At 33.8% G+C, this 18,671-nt stretch overlaps 1 long non-coding RNA gene across 1 annotated transcript; it reads left to right on the forward strand.

The window, feature by feature from the left end:
• Positions 1 to 8,581: 8,581 nt before the first annotated feature.
• On the forward strand, positions 8,582 to 9,727 carry LOC126913862 (uncharacterized). Its single transcript, XR_007709495.1, has 2 exons — positions 8,582 to 9,113; positions 9,229 to 9,727. It is a non-coding gene; the product is annotated as an uncharacterized LOC126913862 (long non-coding RNA).
• The last annotated feature ends 8,944 nt before the right edge of the window (positions 9,728 to 18,671 follow it).

An 18,671-nucleotide genomic window follows, 5' to 3' on the forward strand; every position in this document is an offset into this window, starting at 1 on the left:
TACGTAAAACTTTATATATAATATACTGAAATCTATATATACATTAACCCATTAACCTACAATTACGGGCATAGCCCGTAGTACGATGATCGGGCCAAATGTAAATATTACGAACATAGCTCGTAATAGATGATCGGACCAAACGTAAATTCTCGACCGTAAATCGTAAGTTAAGGAGTTAAACAAATATATATATGGACACATATGATGCAATTAAATATACTACAACAAAACCGACAAATATTCATACTCGTTCAAAATCATTGTATATAATGTAGCTTTGAAATACACGTGTGATTCTACGTACCGTTCCAATTCTACAACTATTCGCGAAAATGTTAAATACCATCGTGCAAAGTTTTGCACTTTATATATAATATACTGAAATCTATATATTCATTAAACAAATATATATATATATATATATATATACATACATACATATGATACAATTAAATATACTACAATAAAACCAATAAATATTCATAGACACTCGTGAAAATAAAACTGTACATTGTATGTATAAAACCTTATCGATCTGTGACTCCGTAACGAGCTAGTCGAGATCGTTACCTGGAGATCCGAGAACACGGTAAATACGGAATATTCATTGAGAGAATACAATTTAGTATCTAATTCTCTGGCCGTATAACCGACCGTATTATTCAAACACCGTTGCCGAAGGATACGAGACGCTGCTTAGCCGCAGAGGAAATTAATGGAAATCTTCTATCGACAACCAGATAACGCCAATAGCCTCTTAACCGGTGCGATTGTATTCGTCCAACCGAACCGGTAGTTTTGCTTCGCTGCGAACGTGAACGCAGCTAACCCTTGCGTTATCGAGCTACTCGTAATCGCGAGGTTGGCGCGCACGTTTTATAGACGAAATCTTGGGCGAAATCTCAGCGGCGCGAGATGAGAAAGCGATGTTAAGCGATTTTAATCGTACAATGCGTAATTACGATGAAATTTATGTCCACACGATGGAAACCGCGTCTCACGTCGTGCACGTTTATCGCGTTAATGAATCGACGCAGCAGGAAAGAATGAAAACGTTACGTGACAGTGTCGGGGGAGATTCAACGCGTCCGATACGTCACGTGCATTGTCCGCAAGCGCAAAATTTGATCGACGTTGTATCGGAAAATGACGGTGGCCGTAACAATACGCAGAGTAATTCGAATTTGAATTTGAATTTTCAATGCGACGGAAGAGCAGCTCATCGGTAGAAACGCCAGTAACAGATTTTGAGTAAAGTACGCTGATTTGTGTAAGGATTATACATGTTACATATGTTATATTCTTACGTGTATAAATCTTTGTAATATAAATTTGTCTAGGTGTAATGATAGCATAGTGAAAGTAGTTAATATATTTTACATCTCAACATGATGTACACATGTAATAAATATAACATACTATGTATACGTATAGTAATTGTGAGTATAAGATGATCTACGTTGCTTATTAAGTATATCTTATAACAAGTTTAGGCGTTAATTAATTTCGAATCATTATTCCACGCACCTATTGAATATTATGCTTAATTACTTGAATACAATATTGTGATTCTATAATGAAACCACGTTAATTAATAAGTTTCTTAAAATCCCTGACTATCGCTTATTATAAATTTTAAATAGCACTTTCTTTTTACTCACAGACTTCGCAGCTAATTGTCGCTTTTACTTTGCCATAAACACAGTTCTCTGGTTTCTGTCAATATGTCTTATTATTTCATATGGGTATTTTTGCTCTACACATTTTCTACTCAAGCTTCCAATCGTTGATGAAATCTTCAAGTTCGGAAATAACGAAACATATATATGTAACACTGATTATCGACTAACACAACGTATCCAATCAAACGTGCTTCTCATTCTTTTCTTGTAAAGCGAAATTTTTTCTACGCATCATTCAAGAATTTTCATTATATAGCAATACAGTAAAAACAAAAATTGGATTTCGTAAATTGGCAGAGGATAGAATTAGTTTTTATATTTGAATATTTAAATTGTTGATCAATAAAGAAAAGGAACATATGAGGAAATGATTTCTAATAAAAATTGTAACAATTACACGTATTTCGGAATGTAGAGATCTTCCGCATTTCATTAACAAGCGTTAACTTAATTTTCTATACGCCTTTGTACATATTTTTTGTATATTTACGATCGTTTGATTGTTTTTATTGACAAATCAAGCGTGTTGAGGTGATTGTTAATTGATTGGAAGAACGTCAAAGTTTAATCAGAAAAATCCGCTTAATATAGAAACAGAAGCTTAATAAAGATACGTGAAAAATGGTTTCTAATAAAAATTCTATCTACGCGTTTTTTTTTTAATGCAGAGATCCTCTGCATTGTATTAAAATGCATCTATTCTTCCATATGTTCTTGTGCATATCTGTTGTATATTTATGATCACTATTATTGATAAATCATGTGCCAATGATAAGACGATCGTTAATGGTTTAGAAGAAGTCAAAGTTTAATCAGACAAATGCACGAAATAAGTTTGCCACTTTGAAGGGCAGAGCTTGCGGTCTCCCTTTCCCCTCGATGGACGCCGAGTCACGTTCTACTTTGCGAAATTTCGCGAGAAGGCGCAAGGAGAGGAAGCGAAAGGAGAAAAGGAAAGCAGTCGATTCAGAACGAAGCATTTCAGGTCGGAACGTGGAGCGAGCGACCCGTATAATTCGGTTCCGTACGATCGAATTCACTTCGGTTCTGAATGGGACGACACAGCGCCAAATCTCTCGCAAAATCTCGTTAGAACGGAAAGAATCGAGGGAACGTAATCCTGCAGGATTTTGCCGGCAGCCGCATTTTTCTCAATGGACGAGGTTTCCTTGCGATCATTTGCGCAACACTTTGCAATCTTCGATTTTGATGAATCGATCTCACGACTGGCGAATTATCAACATTAGATCGAAACAATCAACTACGAACATGATTCAAAGAAGTTTATTTATTTAGTAACTTATTATTTAGATTATTTTATTTTCTATTTTAGTTTATTCGTTAACTTTGAAATCGAAAGACATTACGTTAATGTGTTTTGCATTAGGTGAAATAATAACTGAGTATGTATTTTTTCATTTATTCTATGTATTATTTTATTTATTTTTTTTGTTAATTTAATTTATTATATTTAATAATTATTCCTGTCGTTGTTATTCAATGTTACTTAAACGGTAGAACAGTTATTACTTGGGCTGATTGTAAATAGCATTGCAATAATATTACTATGAAATAATAATATCGAAACAAAATTCGCAAAAGGCAAAATTTCATCTTTAAGACACGTTTGAATACGAGTATCCTAGTACTTTTATATACGAAATCAAGACACGTACGTGAAAATTCACTGAGAATTTCATGCTGAAAATCCTGATGCCGATATCACAAGCGTTGCCGCGCACGAGTTTACAAATTGGAAATTGCTAAAAACAAGAAAATACGTTTCAGCAAAAAAAGAAGATATCTTACTTATTTCATGATTTGTACTTTTCATACACATTCGTTTAACTTAAAAGAAGTTTGGTGCCCGAAGACGAAGTTTAACCAAAATTGATAATAGTCATTTAATATTTTTTAATTATAGTCATTTTTCTTTTCTAGAAATTTCCTTGAAGTTTATCGACGACTGACTCCCATTTAAATACAAATTATTAATTAAACGAAATATTAATTAAATTATTATTCATAGAAATCTGGCCATGTTTAACTCTAACTCGATTCCTAAGTTCTGTCGTCTAATTAGAAGTATCAAGCTATATAGTCGGAGACACTTACGCGCGGATATTTCGTTCGAAACCGTACAATTTCAAATTGTACGTCGCTAAAAACGATTCGCAGCAGTCTGTATAGCACAGAGTCTCTGTGTCATAGCACAGAGTAGATCACAGCCAGTAGTGGTTTTATGCAGGGTTGAGAATGTTTGTAGCAAAGTGATTTTTAATTAGCATTTGTTACTATTATCATCGTGTAATAAAGATGTGTGTGTAAGTTGATCATTGTTTCACGGCGAACGAACCAAAGGTAATTAATTATTAGTATCTCTAACAAATTCTTGTTTAAAATTTACGTATAAAGTGGATCTGTTTCAAAGATCCAAAATAATTATTATTTTAAACATTTTTTGAGAAAAAACTCATCGAGTAGAAATTAATTTTTATTTAAATACAAGTTAATTATCAATAAATCTCAAAGATATTTCTCAAAAAATTGGTTGGTAAGAAATATTAATTTATAATTGTCCCGCTCGCGAATAATCATTATTTAATTAACCATTAAATTTTGATGATTAAAATCACCTTCGTTTAAATTGCTTTTACATCTTCCGATAGTGTTATGTCGCGTGAAAAGATCCACGCGACGTCCTTCATTGTCTGACCGTCAAGGCCCAAGCATAATTAGAGAGACCCTTAATAAACCTAAGGACCCACCATAAACCGAGTCTTATTAGCTTGCAGGAACCTTTAATCCTGCAAGTATTTTCGATTCATAGCTGGTACATAAAACAGTCATTAGGTCTATTGTATGTTCTTACAAATTACGAAGAAAGCAGGTAGTTATCTAATGGAAAAACCGAATAGTTGCCTAATGGAAAAGTTGTTTTTTCCCATAAACAATGTCGCCCATGAACCACGTTGGTAGGAGGCTCGTTCCTCCTATCTTCATTCCTAACATTGCTCATAACTCACTTTCCTAACTAAAACTGTGAGCAACGAATCCGCGTTCTTCGTTCAAAGAGCTTTCCTCTGTAATCACATCAGAACGAACTTCACTGTTCCAACGGTTCCTATTGTTACGACTGTTCCGACTGCTTCTAAGGCTCTTACTGCTTCTACTGCTTCTACGCCATCAGGATGGTCAACTATACTTGTTCTCATAACCAAAGAATAGTCAACTTCAAGACTCTACTTGTTCTCATAACCAAAGAACAGTCAACTTCAAGACTCTACTTGTTCTCATAATCAAAGAACAGTCAACTTCAATACTCTACTCGTTCTTGGAACGACAGAACAGTCGGGAGTCTATATCAACAGAACAATCAAGGGAGTTCTATAGGAGTTCGAATACTCTCAACCTTCAAGATTTCTTCGAAGATCACCTATCTACTCGTACTCAATCTCGGTCTTCAGTTCAGTCAACGTATCTATTCGGATTCTCTCGTATCAGAGCAATCCATTTCTCGTCACCTATATCTTAATCAGCGGCGTTACTAACTTGTGTTGTTGTACTAAGTTGTGGGAAATATATATTTTATAACCCTGTTAATCGCAGCGTTATACCAACTCAACCATCCCTATTATCTCAACGGAAATCAAGGTGTCGATCTATTCACGGTGTCGATTCTTAGAATCGTAACGGGAATTTACGACGCCTGTTGACGTGTTTCCTCGCGATTACGTCTCCCCACGATTAGCTCGAAAATACAGATAGTATTCGACGGATAGGAACAAAATGCAACGGTTTTGGGCGTCGGAATTCATTGATTCGAAAGTTATACGTTTAACACTTTTAGCCTACTGTGTATTAGTATATTGTGCGATAGTGTTTGTTGACAATATTGACACTCTAACGCTATGACCGTTTTCGCTGTATTGTATCGTAATATGCTGTATGTTTTTAGTATAATTGTATATTTTTCCGTATTTGTATAGCATTTATTACTTTGTATTGTATTGTACTATATTATTATATATACAGTGGCTCACAAAAGTATTCGAACGCTTACACTTACAAATTTCAATTAATAAAACGAGGTGTACTAAACTAATTTGTTAAAACGATTTGGTATCTATAGTGACGGAAAAGTCTCAAGATTACATCAGTAAAATTTGAAAACGATTCGATAATATAGACAGGAATTATGATACATTTATTAGAAACATTCATGATAAGTGTCTCACAAAAGTATTCGAACGCTCTAACACTGTTCATAGTTTTCCATCTTCTTTTGCACCGAATGTAAACATCATTGTTAAATGAAAATATTAATACGTTCACTTGATGTTAGGATATTGTTTCAGTAACAATAACGTAAAAGTGTACACAATAGTATTTATAATTTTTTTTCTTTTTTTTATTTGATAGACTATTTACAATCAATTCTCGTTGAGAATTTTAAGTAACTTCATTTGGCGTGATACAATGACATGGTTTATAATAGTTTATATTGTTGGTTCTAGTAGGATCTAATGCTTCAATATAAAGAGTATTTTCTTTTTAGTCTGCGGATCTGGTCCGTCGTGTCAAGTAGTTGGGTGACTAATGGGTTGTGGTGGTTGCTGACTCTTGCGTTATATCTGCTTCTGAACTTGTATATTTCCTCTTTGACTGTAGGTATCTTGAGGTCGCGGTGGATTGTTTCGTTGGTAACATACCAGGGTGCATTTATTAGGGATCTTAGCGTTTTCGATTGGAAGCGTTGGAGTATTTCAATGTTGGAATTACTTGCTGTTCCCCATAGTTGGATTCCGTAGGTAGTATTTAAAATGAACACCAAAAAGTGTGAAACAAAAAAGTATGAAAGAGAAATATTCCGATTACACGAGGACGACAAATCATATAACGAGATTGCCGGAATTGTGAACGGAAGTAAGTCGATGATACATTATATTGTAAAAAAGTGAAAGAATGAGGGAACACATGCAAACAAAACGAGATCAAGTGGACCAAAGAAATTGACTGGAAGAGAGGAGAAAGTTATCATTCGCGAATTAAAAAAGAAAATCCTACTACATCCATTTCACAACTCGCAAGTATGGTAGTTGATATGCTTGATAAAGAAGTTCACCCGGAATTATGTCGACGAATCTTACGAAACAATGATTTTCATAGCAGAGTACCGCGAATGAAGCCATATATTACAAAGACTTTTACAAAAACCTATGTATATTATACCGTATTATTGTATTGTATTATACATTTTTCCAATCGTCGTGGGATAAATATGATAATAGATAAGCTTTGACCTAATGGATTTCTAAAATCGTGAAATTAGAAACAAAATAAGACACGAAGCGGTATGTTTGTGTTTACGTTGTACTGTCTTTCGTACGTTACAATGTGAAAACAAAAATACCGCAATTCGCGTCTTTCCTTGTCTTTCATGCGACAAATTAAAGTTATATGTGTATAATTTATATTATATTACATAATTATATATATATTTATAGTATAATTTATTAATTATATATGTATAATAAATCATTAAATAAATATATAATATCTGTATATCTAATATAAATATATAATAATATAAAATATAAATATATAATATAAAATAATATAAAATATATAATATCTGTATATCTAATATATATATATAATAATATAAAATATATATAAATAAATATATAATAAATATATAATATATATAATATCTGTTAAACGAATAGTTTTTTTAACATTTTTTATAGGTAATGCTAAGATGGATCAATTAATGTATTAAGAAATATATAATCTTATTTAAAAAAAATAAAGTTGACCTTAAAATCTCTCCCACCACTGGATCTGCAAAAGATTAAGTTGCACCGTATGATGTTCTGCTTCCAATCAAATAACTTTTGTTAAAACATTTTTCTGATAACTCTAATTCCTTGTGAGATGTTCTACCGTTTCTGGTTAAACGAAACACCCTGTATATATGGTTATTGATAAAATATCGCAATAAAATTCGTTTACTGGTCGATATTGGTTACTGACAACTGAAATTAAATTTCCGTCATCGATAATGGTTATTGACAGGCAAAAAATTTGTAATTATTCACAATGGCGATTCGTAATCGAACAATTGAAAATTGATATGTTCTCGTCAAGTAATCTTTTGGAATATTTCTTTGAAAGATTTATTAACAACCGGTTGTCGTTTAAATAAAGCTGAATGTTCATTCAATGACTTTTTCCCAAAAAATGTCAAAATCATCGTTATTTATCACTGTATGTAACGCTTTATGTGGACCATTTTGTACAGGAACAAGTTAATAATTGTACAATTTTAATAACAATTTTCATAATTTTGTTTGCATTTTGTTTAATTATATTTGTAGTATAAGAAAATGTCCTGCACCGTTCCAAAGTGCAATAATAAACGAGGAAAAAGGAAAAATGTCGCGTTTATAGGGAGAATCGCCTGTGAGTTTGAGTTAAAATATTGTCGATGCAATTAATTATATTGAAAAATGTTTCAAAGAAAAGTTAAATGGCTTCAAAGGAAGCACGTTTTGATATTATTAATTTTTCTGCGAGTAAGCGCGTAAAGGTCGTGCAAAGATCAACTTTGTATATTTCAAGTGGAATCATATATTTCTTAATTCATTAATCCACGCAATTCGAGATTCTCTATAAAAAATTATTAACCTATTTACGTCGAAAAACTACTAATTTAGTGGATATCTTAACCTTTAATTTGTAAAAATTATCGTACGAATGACAAAGAAAGCATTAATTTTGTATTTATTTTCCTCCTACAGAAAAACCAATAACATGAAAATATGTCCTCTATGAAGCCATACAACTTTCATCTGAAACATTCTCCGATATAATTGATAGTGTGAAAAATGTGGCAGTTTAAACTTTTGGGTGATCCTTCATGCATAAGAAAAGTGAATATAAAACAATTTTTATTAGGTCATCCCATAAGTTCGTGCCGTTTTTCGAGCGGTTATATGTGTTGAGATTGTTTACATACCTTTCAGTTTCATGAAAAAATGTAACCCCCTCTCGTTGTACAACTTCTTCCCATTTTTCATTATCCGTCCCGATAAAAGTTCTCTTGTTTTTCTTTAAAATATGAAATGTATACACAAAGGTCGGCACGAACTTATGGGATGACCTAATATATAGTACATATAATGTTAGAAATTCAAATGCGTTGTTTCATTAACTAATAGATGTTTGCAAACAGAAAAATAGTATTTATTTTGTAGGTTTCTGCAGGATAATGAACGTCGCTCAAAATGAGTCACTTAGAGCATCGAAATCAAGCAATTTTGTGTGGCGTTTGATCCGTCGCACGTGATGTGTAGCAGCCATTTCCTGTCCTGCTATATGCCATCTGACAAATAGCAGCAGCTGAAATTTATAGCCATCCTGAGGGTAAGTTTACTAAACAAGTACTTTTCTCTTTCAAATATCTGGTACAAATTCGCCTACTTCATCAATACAATGTATTTTCTCAGTCATTATTTGAGACTTTTTCCCAACGTTTCAGTAATTTCCGGATTCCTCGCTCGAAGAATCCCGCGGTTTTTGAAGCGAACCGATCTCCCAGGCATTTTCGGAGCTGCACATTGTTGTGGAAGAAAACATCACTTAACACTCTGACTGCCACGCCGAAATCACATGTTTCGCTCAGGACGCCAGGGGAGTATTTTTATTATTCAAAGCATATAATGGAAAAATAATAATAAATTGATGATGTACGACAACATTCTTTCCCAATGGGCCTTGGTAACAGTTGATAGCGACATATTATAACAAGGCTTGGTTTATTTCAACAAACCATTCGCATTCGTTATTTCGTCGCAAGCAAAACGTCCAGAATATATTATTGAAAGGTGTAGAAGGTATTAGTAAACAGTATTTGCTTATTCTATATATAATAGTAAGGTATGTTCACATCTCTAACTTCAATTATATGATTATAAAGCAGCATTTACGATTATTTTCTAAGGTGTGTTTATAATAATATTCGTAGATTACCCCTCAAAGATATGGATGCAAACACAGTGCACTGTTAGATGCAAAGTTTGTTCTAATAAAAATGTTTCATTGTTCAATGGAGCACTTTTTGTTTCAAAGTATCTTCTATTTATCGGTTATATTCAAAATGCCCTAACTGTGAATTTTCATTCAATTTTTACAATTGTAAGAAGTGCAAGCGTTCCGATCACCAATGATCACCATGGCGTCACAGAAGAAGCCGTGGCCGGTCATATATGACCAACGTGGCAGTCAAAGTGTTAAACCATTTTGGCAGCGAAAAAAATTCATTGGAACGAGGTAAGTAGGATGTTGAAGAACTTCATGAGGTGGTTTATTATACGTGTTGGTTTATTAGAGAGAAAAGTGGTAAAATTGTAATAGTCAGTGTATATTAAAATCACTTTAAATACAAGTACAGAGATAGTATGTGCCGGTTGTAATCGTTGCTTGCTCAATGCTACTGTTCAACTATACGCTCGATATTCGACTGTATGACTCACTATAATAACTCGCTATAATGATTGTCCTAGAGATCACGTTCGTCTGTTTGTGTCAACCGGTGGTATTATAAAAAGTTCGAATGTGACTTTGATTAACGATTATAAATAACAGCGATAATATTTTGTCCAGAGTTCGTTTATCTTTCCTAGCAAACCAAAACAACGTTGGTATTCTAAGGCACAACAATATGAGTCTCTCCCGATTCGAATGTTTCTTTGATTCATGTGCCATTACGTTCACATCTAAGATTTAGCAGCACCATTTTCGTAAAATTCAAGTTTTTGTTAATCTCCATATTTCGTGAAATTGATCGCCTTATTATTGGAACAGAAAGGAAAAATATACGATCGCATAAATGAAGAGAACGGAAGCTATCGAACGACGTGTAAACCATAGCTGATAGAAGATTGTTATCATATAGTATTCGATATAAATGAAAACCAGCTTATGAACCAACATATCGTCTAAAGGTTTGGCCGAGCGAATTTAGCTAGACGCACGAATTACATCGCTTTATAAATAGCGTCAATTACAGGCTACGCGAAGGACATAAATACGAACCTGAACGTAGCCTAGCGGATCAATTAAGCCTATTATTAAAATCCATCATGAAAAATACCAAAATGGTATTGGAAGCTGCAATTATGCATATTAATACGTACACGAACGCATCGCAAGAACGAACACTCTTTCAAAAAGCGATAAACCCGTAAAAGTTATATCCACTTAACTATCCACTAACTTTAATTCTACTTGATCTAAATATCAAGCTGAATATTAAAAAGTACTTTTTTAATCTTGAATGATATTTCGCAATGGAAACTTATCGTGTCAATTTTACGATGAGTATTTTCTCAACACACTACTCTCCCCTTTTTAGTTAAAATGTCCTTTCAATTAACTTCTCGTATTATACAGGTTCTTATAAAACGGATAGATATTTTTAATCGACCGAACAAGGACAAAGATAACACAAAGAGTGATAGAACTTCACCTTCCTTGGGTGTCGAAGTGCTAGATATTTATAAGCAAGGAGGCCACTGTATTATTCCACTGTACCCATAATTCCTTCAGAGCGATATGCTTTTCGACTCAAGTATCGGGCGTTTGCGAAATTTCAAATGCAAATATCACGTCCAACCCGAGTTCCATCGCAGACGATTAAATTGAAATTTTATAACACTGAATACACATTACAAATTGCACATAATGCGGTGCCAGAAGCGATTTCCACACCCACGTGTTGCACCTGTAAATTAGGAACACGGAACAATCGCAAGATGGAACGTGTTCGTCCGTCTGCAGCGTGCAACTACGAAACGAGCTTATGAGAACTGGATGAGGTAAGATTCGCATTATACGTAGGTACGGGAGGCATGAAGGCGCAACAGGAGAATATAAATCGCACGATACTGGGCCACGTCTGCCGCCCGCGGCGGCATTTCCTTCCAGCGCAATTAAAAACTGGAACAAGCGCCCAGTTTGCCTGTTCTACGTACGAAAAAGAAAAAATCCTGCCGCGGGAGAAGGTAAAAAATCGCAGGCATTCGCACGTGAGAACGAGCAACGAGTAATTCGTCCGTAGAAGCCGATCCTCTCTTTTTCTCCCTCTTTTCTACTCCCTTTTTATTAAATCTCTTCTCCTCTCTTTAACGTCACCGTCAGACTTTCGCTGGCTGCATTCGAGTCTTCCGTTTTTTTCTACGAAAGCCTTTAATCGCCTCGCCGGCGATGGGAAACTTTTGTGTGACAGAGGACGTTGTAAAAGCACGGATAATCGTGAAATTGCGAGACAATTTTAGAAGACAAACGGGACGTAACGTTTCTGGACAAATGGAAAAGCAAGCAACGTAAGGAAAATGCGGAAAATAATTGAAGACTTCTTGCAGACAACATTGTACGTAGCAAACGACAGATTTCTTTGGAGCAAGAAAAAGCTTCTCTGATTTGGAATTGTTCTCGGAATTTTCAATTGTAAGATCTTAAACGTACAATAATCTAAATGAATCACAAAATTCTCTGTTTTTTGCGCTAATAAAGATTCATCGGGCAAAGAATAGTATTTGTAAAAAAGCTTATATGTGCGTCTTATTTGTAGAGAAAATTGAATGCGCCATTCATTTAAATTTTCAAGCACTGTACAGAGATAACTCATATAAAAACAGGAAATATATTTTTTAAGGTGTTCTTTTGGTATTTGTTATAAAAGTATATTTCATAACGTAAGAATTGCTATAAAATTGGTGTTATTTAGCGTGAAGCGTATCTATCGCTTAATGGCATTTACATTGTTTTGTACAGAGGCGATTTTAGACCATTAGCAATTATTTACCAATGGAAATTGTTCTTAAATTCTATATTATGATATTCCCATTAGCGAGTAAGACATTATACGCTAAAAAAGACAACGTTTTAAAATTGTTGCATTTACGGTGTTGTCTGCGAGAAATCTTTAATCATCTTGCTAGATACGGTAGATGGTTTGATACGGACAGAGAATTAGATACGGTGGAAAAATATTGCAAAATTTGCGCAAAGATTATCATCGTACTATTAAAAGATTTTATCGCATCTTTTAATATCATTTTAATTGATAAATTTTAATTTGAATTTGATTAAATTCATTAGTTTTCTTAACTGTTGAGTTAGAACTGTCTAAAAATATTGCAAAATTTGTGCAAAGATTACCATCGTACTATTAAAAGATTTTATCGCATCTTTTAATATCATTTTAATCGATACATTTTAATTTGAATTTGATTAAATTCATTAGTTTTCTTAACTGTTGAGTTAGAACTGTCTAAAAATATTGCAAAATTTGTGCAAAGATTACCATCGTACTATTAAAAGATTTTATCGCATCTTTTAATATCATTTTAATCGATACATTTTAATTTGAATTTGATTAAATTCATTAGTTTTCTTAACTGTTGAGTTAGAACTGTCTAAAAATATTGCAAAATTTGTGCAAAGATTACCATCGTACTATTAAAAGATTTTATCGCATCTTTTAATATCATTTTAATCGATACATTTTAATTTGAATTTGATTAAATTCATTAGTTTTCTTAACTGTTGAGTTAGAACTGTCTAAAAATATTGCAAAATTTGTGCAAAGATTATCATCGTACTATTAAAAGATTTTATCGCATCTTTCAATATCATTTTAATTGATAAATTTTAATTTGAATTTGATTAAATTCATTAGTTTTCTTAACTGTTGAGTTAGAACTGTCTAAAAATATTGCAAAATTTGTGCAAAGATTACCATCGTACTATTAAAAGATTTTATCGCATCTTTTAATATCATTTTAATTGATAAATTTTAATTTGAATTTGATTAAATTCATTAGTTTTCTTAACTGTTGAGTTAGAACTGTCTAAAAATATTGCAAAATTTGTGCAAAGATTACCATCGTACTATTAAAAGATTTTATCGCATCTTTTAATATCATTTTAATCGATACATTTTAATTTGAATTTGATTAAATTCATTAGTTTTCTTAACTGTTGAGTTAGAACTGTCTAAAAATATTGCAAAATTTGTGCAAAGATTATCATCGTACTATTAAAAGATTTTATCGCATCTTTCAATATCATTTTAATTGATAAATTTTAATTTGAATTTGATTAAATTCATTAGTTTTCTTAACTGTTGAGTTAGAACTGTCTAAAAATATTGCAAAATTTGTGCAAAGATTACCATCGTACTATTAAAAGATTTTATCGCATCTTTTAATATCATTTTAATCGATACATTTTAATTTGAATTTGATTAAATTCATTAGTTTTCTTAACTGTTGAGTTAGAACTGTCCAAAAGTAAATAAATCAAGCTATGGGAGTAAAGTTTTAAGAGTAAAACGTTACATGCTAGTGGAGGGAAAAAATGTTAGATTCAAGATAAAAGATAAAGAAAAGAAATATTGAAATCCAGATAAAAGAAAAATTGAATTCGTTACTTAGCATCTAGCGATCTAGCGATCGATCCGGAATTTTTCTGATAACTGATATCGTCATATCGAAGGATACGCAGTAAAAATTTTAAAAACGTGTGCGAAGTTGTACAAAACGAGGAAACTGGTTAATTGGGATTCGATAAACAGATTGCAACACTCTTTTACACCTTGACAAGTACCAGTCATTTTGACTGGCTTTGGTAGTGTTGAAATGGTTTCCACTTCTATGAAAACTTTACATCTGGTCTTTTTAGTTTTCTCAAGCGCTGAAGCCATCGGCGGCATATAGACAAAAGACTAGCATGAAGGCAGACCGTAAACAATAAACAGGCGACGTTAGCTTCGAGGTTTTTCAGTTATAAGGTAACACTGCCAGCGTGCGGATCTGGACCAGCTCAAATTGTATTCCTACTTATTATTACACTTCTCTATTAAATATATATTTTCTACCTTACACTTTATCCACATGTTTTCTCTCTTTATACATCTAATAACATCAAGATGTAGAAATAGCCATCGACAGCATATAGACAAAAGACTGGCATGAAGGCAGACCATAAACAATAGACAGGCGACGTTGCTTCGGGGTTTTTCAGTTATAAGGTAACACTGCTAACGTGCGGATCTAGACCAGCTCAAATTGTATTCCTACTTATTATTACACTTCTCTATTAAATATGTATTTTTTACCTTACACTTTATCCACGCGTTTTCTCTCTTTATACATCTAATAACCTCAAGAGGTAGAAATAGCGTCGTGTTAACTATCGGTAGTTCTAGTGTTAATGTTGTACTCTAATTGTAGCACTTATGGGAAAATAATCTACTGTAATTTGTTTGCTAATGTATAGAAAAAAATGGATTATTTATTTCCGAGATATTTGTCTAGCTCTTCGTTATTTTATTCATACATTCGTTATGCTATATCAACTCAATTGGTAATTGTAGGTAGAAGGAAATGCAGCCGTTTTTCACCTAATATCCGAATAAATGGACGTTGCAAATTGAAATAGAAATTACTGCTCGTCGAATAAGTACGAATTCTTCTCGTAAAAGCGATCTTCTTTTAATACCAACTATATCAGGCAATTTTTCATAAGCAATTTGCTCTTCGCACGATTTGTATTCTTCGAACATTTGGCGAGACAACCACACATTATCGATTAAAGAACATGTCGCAGTTTAGAAAGCGTTCTAAACTGCGATCAGGATAACTGCAATTTACACTTCGAAACGAAGACTACATTTGACTTGTAAATCATATAATTTAAATTACAGAGTCAAGCCGACTTTCTAACAGACTCGATAAAACTTTTTGCCGCGTTTGTTTGCCGTATTAAGATTCCGGCAAAAAACTTATTTTTAAAATAAATTTCCATCGCATCCGCGAATCTTCCAATTACTCGAAAGAAAGTTGCCGCGATATTGCGCAACATGACAGATTTAAAAAGTATCACTCGCGGAACTGTTTAACGTTAATACGGATAAGGAAGAAGGATAAATCTGCGAAAAGTACATTCAAATACCATTACCTTTCCAACGTCAAGGTAGAAGAAAGGAAAGAAAACATTCGAGGCAGAAATTTTTATTCTGAGGATGCACGCGCTACCTTTACGTAAAAATTGTTAAAAACAAGAAATGTAGTTTCTTCGTATTTTTCTCTATCTTCGCCTTCCGCCTGGTTCGTGCAATAGTACTCGAACCAGACACGTGTTTCAAATTAAATTTAACCTCTGCCCCAAACTCGTACAACGCGGAGGAGAAACTCACTTTCGTTCTTTGACTTTCTACTTTATTTGGAAACTAAACATCTCCCTTCCTTCTACACGAAAATATTACCAGACAAACATATTAATTACAATAATAGAAACTACCAAAATCAAAAATGTCGTACGCCATAAGTTGAAAGAAAGGATTATTAATTTTTACTTCTTTCCATAAATTTCACAAACTTATAAAGATCAAGAATAATTCTTGATTTTTGAACTTTAACTTCTAGCAAAGTTGGCTAGTAGGGTAATAATTAAAGACACCAACTGTCTTATTTGCCGCCAAGGACGAGCATCGAAGCTCGTGGCACGTTAGACTCGCGTTCTTCGAATCCAGTTTAACGTCTGTTCGTCGAGAAGAAAGAAGGAAGAGAAAAAGGGAAAAATGTGATCGGCGGACAGCGTGATGCAATAGATTCGTTGAACGAGGAAAGAGAAAACGGTTCCGTCACATCCGACAGCCCCTTGTCTCGGCGTCTGCCACCCGCGTGATTCTCACCACCCCCTATACACGCAACAAGGGTTGGCCGGTCGCGCGGAGGGGCAGGAGAGCTACAGGGGAGATGAAACGAGTCCCTCTGTTTGATCCGCAAACACTGTAATTGCCTAGAATATTATATTAGGTACGCGGTGCTGTGTAACGGGGGCAGCGGGTGTACGGAGGTGGCATGAAAAGAGAGACAGCAGGGTTGATGGCACCCCGGCGAGCAACGAATACGCTGGAACAATAATTTATTTTAGTTTCACGGAAGGGAACGTGCCGTGGCACGCTGCCGCTGGCAGGTACGCATTAAAGAGTTCTACGGTTTTTCCATTGCACGCGTTTCCTTCCCCTTTGCCCTTAGCCTCGGCCCCTCTTTCGCTTCGTCCATCCGCCCTTGACAAACTAGTGTGGTGAAACCTCGTTTGCCCTTACTACTGACCTTAGCTAAAACGTTCTTTATAAGTTCATCTTATCGTATTCTTTTCTTTCTGCCATCTTTGGTTCTCTTCGTATAATTTAAAATACGTTGTAAATATTTAAACATCGTTTCGTAAGAATCTATGCAGAATCACGAGAAAAGAGACACCTAAATATCTTTTTGATTTACCTTTGCATAAAAAGAATTTTGTTGATGAAAGTTATACTGCTTGAATTTTTTTCTCGAGGTCATCTTCTTGCGAGATTTTAAAACTATCGAAAATTTTATATCTTTTTATATGCTCGTCGATATATTATTTTATTTCGTAAACATAAGGATGACAGCACTGCCTCGCGGTTTTCCTCGTCTTCCATACGCAAAGCTTCTCAAAATTAAGTCTTGAAATGTCTTCTGAATTAAGTAGTTTCAGATACGAACACAGTAGAGTCTCGCTTATCCGAACATATTTCCCAATAACGAATATGTTGTTCCGTTTCGAATATGCACAGATTTTATTAATGTTTATACACATTGATTTTTATAACTGTTATACATTATATTCATACATGTATTTTTTCCCCTATTTCATTAAGTGAATTCCGATTATAAGAACCTAGTAATTATCGAACAAAATACGATAGAATTAAAAATCTCGGAAGTGGTGTAAGTGCAATAGGATTAATAAAAATCACGATCACAGACGGGAAAAAGCAGGTGATATTGAAAATTATCCGAAGCAAGTGGATTTGTGAGATGCTGGAACGCTAGAAAAACTTCAAATACACTGATGTAATGAAATGACTTCATCGCGACAAAGACGGCGACAATGACAATTTTATTCAAATGGAAACAACAAGCGAAAGTGCTAATGGAGAGGTACCTTGTCGTACCTCATACATCATAGAATTTCTGTTATACAATCGTAAATAAGATAGTAGATATTTAACTGACCCCATTTAGCCTACCCTCGTTTGCTACATACATTTGGTTCAGAACGTACCCACGCCAAGTAGCTCGTGCTTCTTCTTTCGATTCTGATTCGTTGGATGTTTTGAGGAGAATAATTAGCGAACCATAGTCGAAACTACAGGGTTATTCATAGTCCAGTTTTAATTGTTCTAATTGTCTAATTAACACTAGAACCACCACAGCAATCGAATTGGCTGGTTTTACAATTTTATTTTCAAATTCTTACTTCGTGTTATATTTTTTTCTGTAATGATGTAACGAGATTCGCAACAATAAATAAAAGAATAGTATAATGAATTTTATTTTATTTTTTATGTATTCAAATTGAAAATAATTTTGTATCAAGACTGTTTATACCAATACCAGTCAAAATGACTGGTACCTGTCAAAATGTAAAAGGATCCTGCAGTCTGTTTATCGAACCCCAATTAATCAGTTTCCTCGTTTTCTATAACTTTGCACACGTTTTTAAAATTTGTACTGCGTATCATTCGATATGACGATATCAGTTATCGGGAAATTCCGGATCGATGGCTAGATCGCTAGATGCTAACACTAGAAATACCACACCAGTCAAAACGACTTGTTCGACAATTTTATAAATGTGTCGACCCTCATTTAAGGATCATGGTCCCAGATGGATTAACATAACATGGAATTTCTTCTGTAACAAAGTAATAAATCAATAAATATAAAAATATTCTATTATTACGTATTTTTTAAAGATCAGTCATTTTGACTGGTTTTGGTAGAAAAAAGCTTTGTATTAATTATCGGCGGCTCTAGTGATTAATACTTTGAATGTCGCGTACATCGCGGCTGGTTTTAGTGGCTTGCGAACATAAGTAGC

This window comes from Bombus affinis, chromosome 2 (genome assembly GCF_024516045.1).
Source record: "Bombus affinis isolate iyBomAffi1 chromosome 2, iyBomAffi1.2, whole genome shotgun sequence".
NCBI lineage: Eukaryota > Metazoa > Arthropoda > Insecta > Hymenoptera > Apidae > Bombus > Bombus affinis.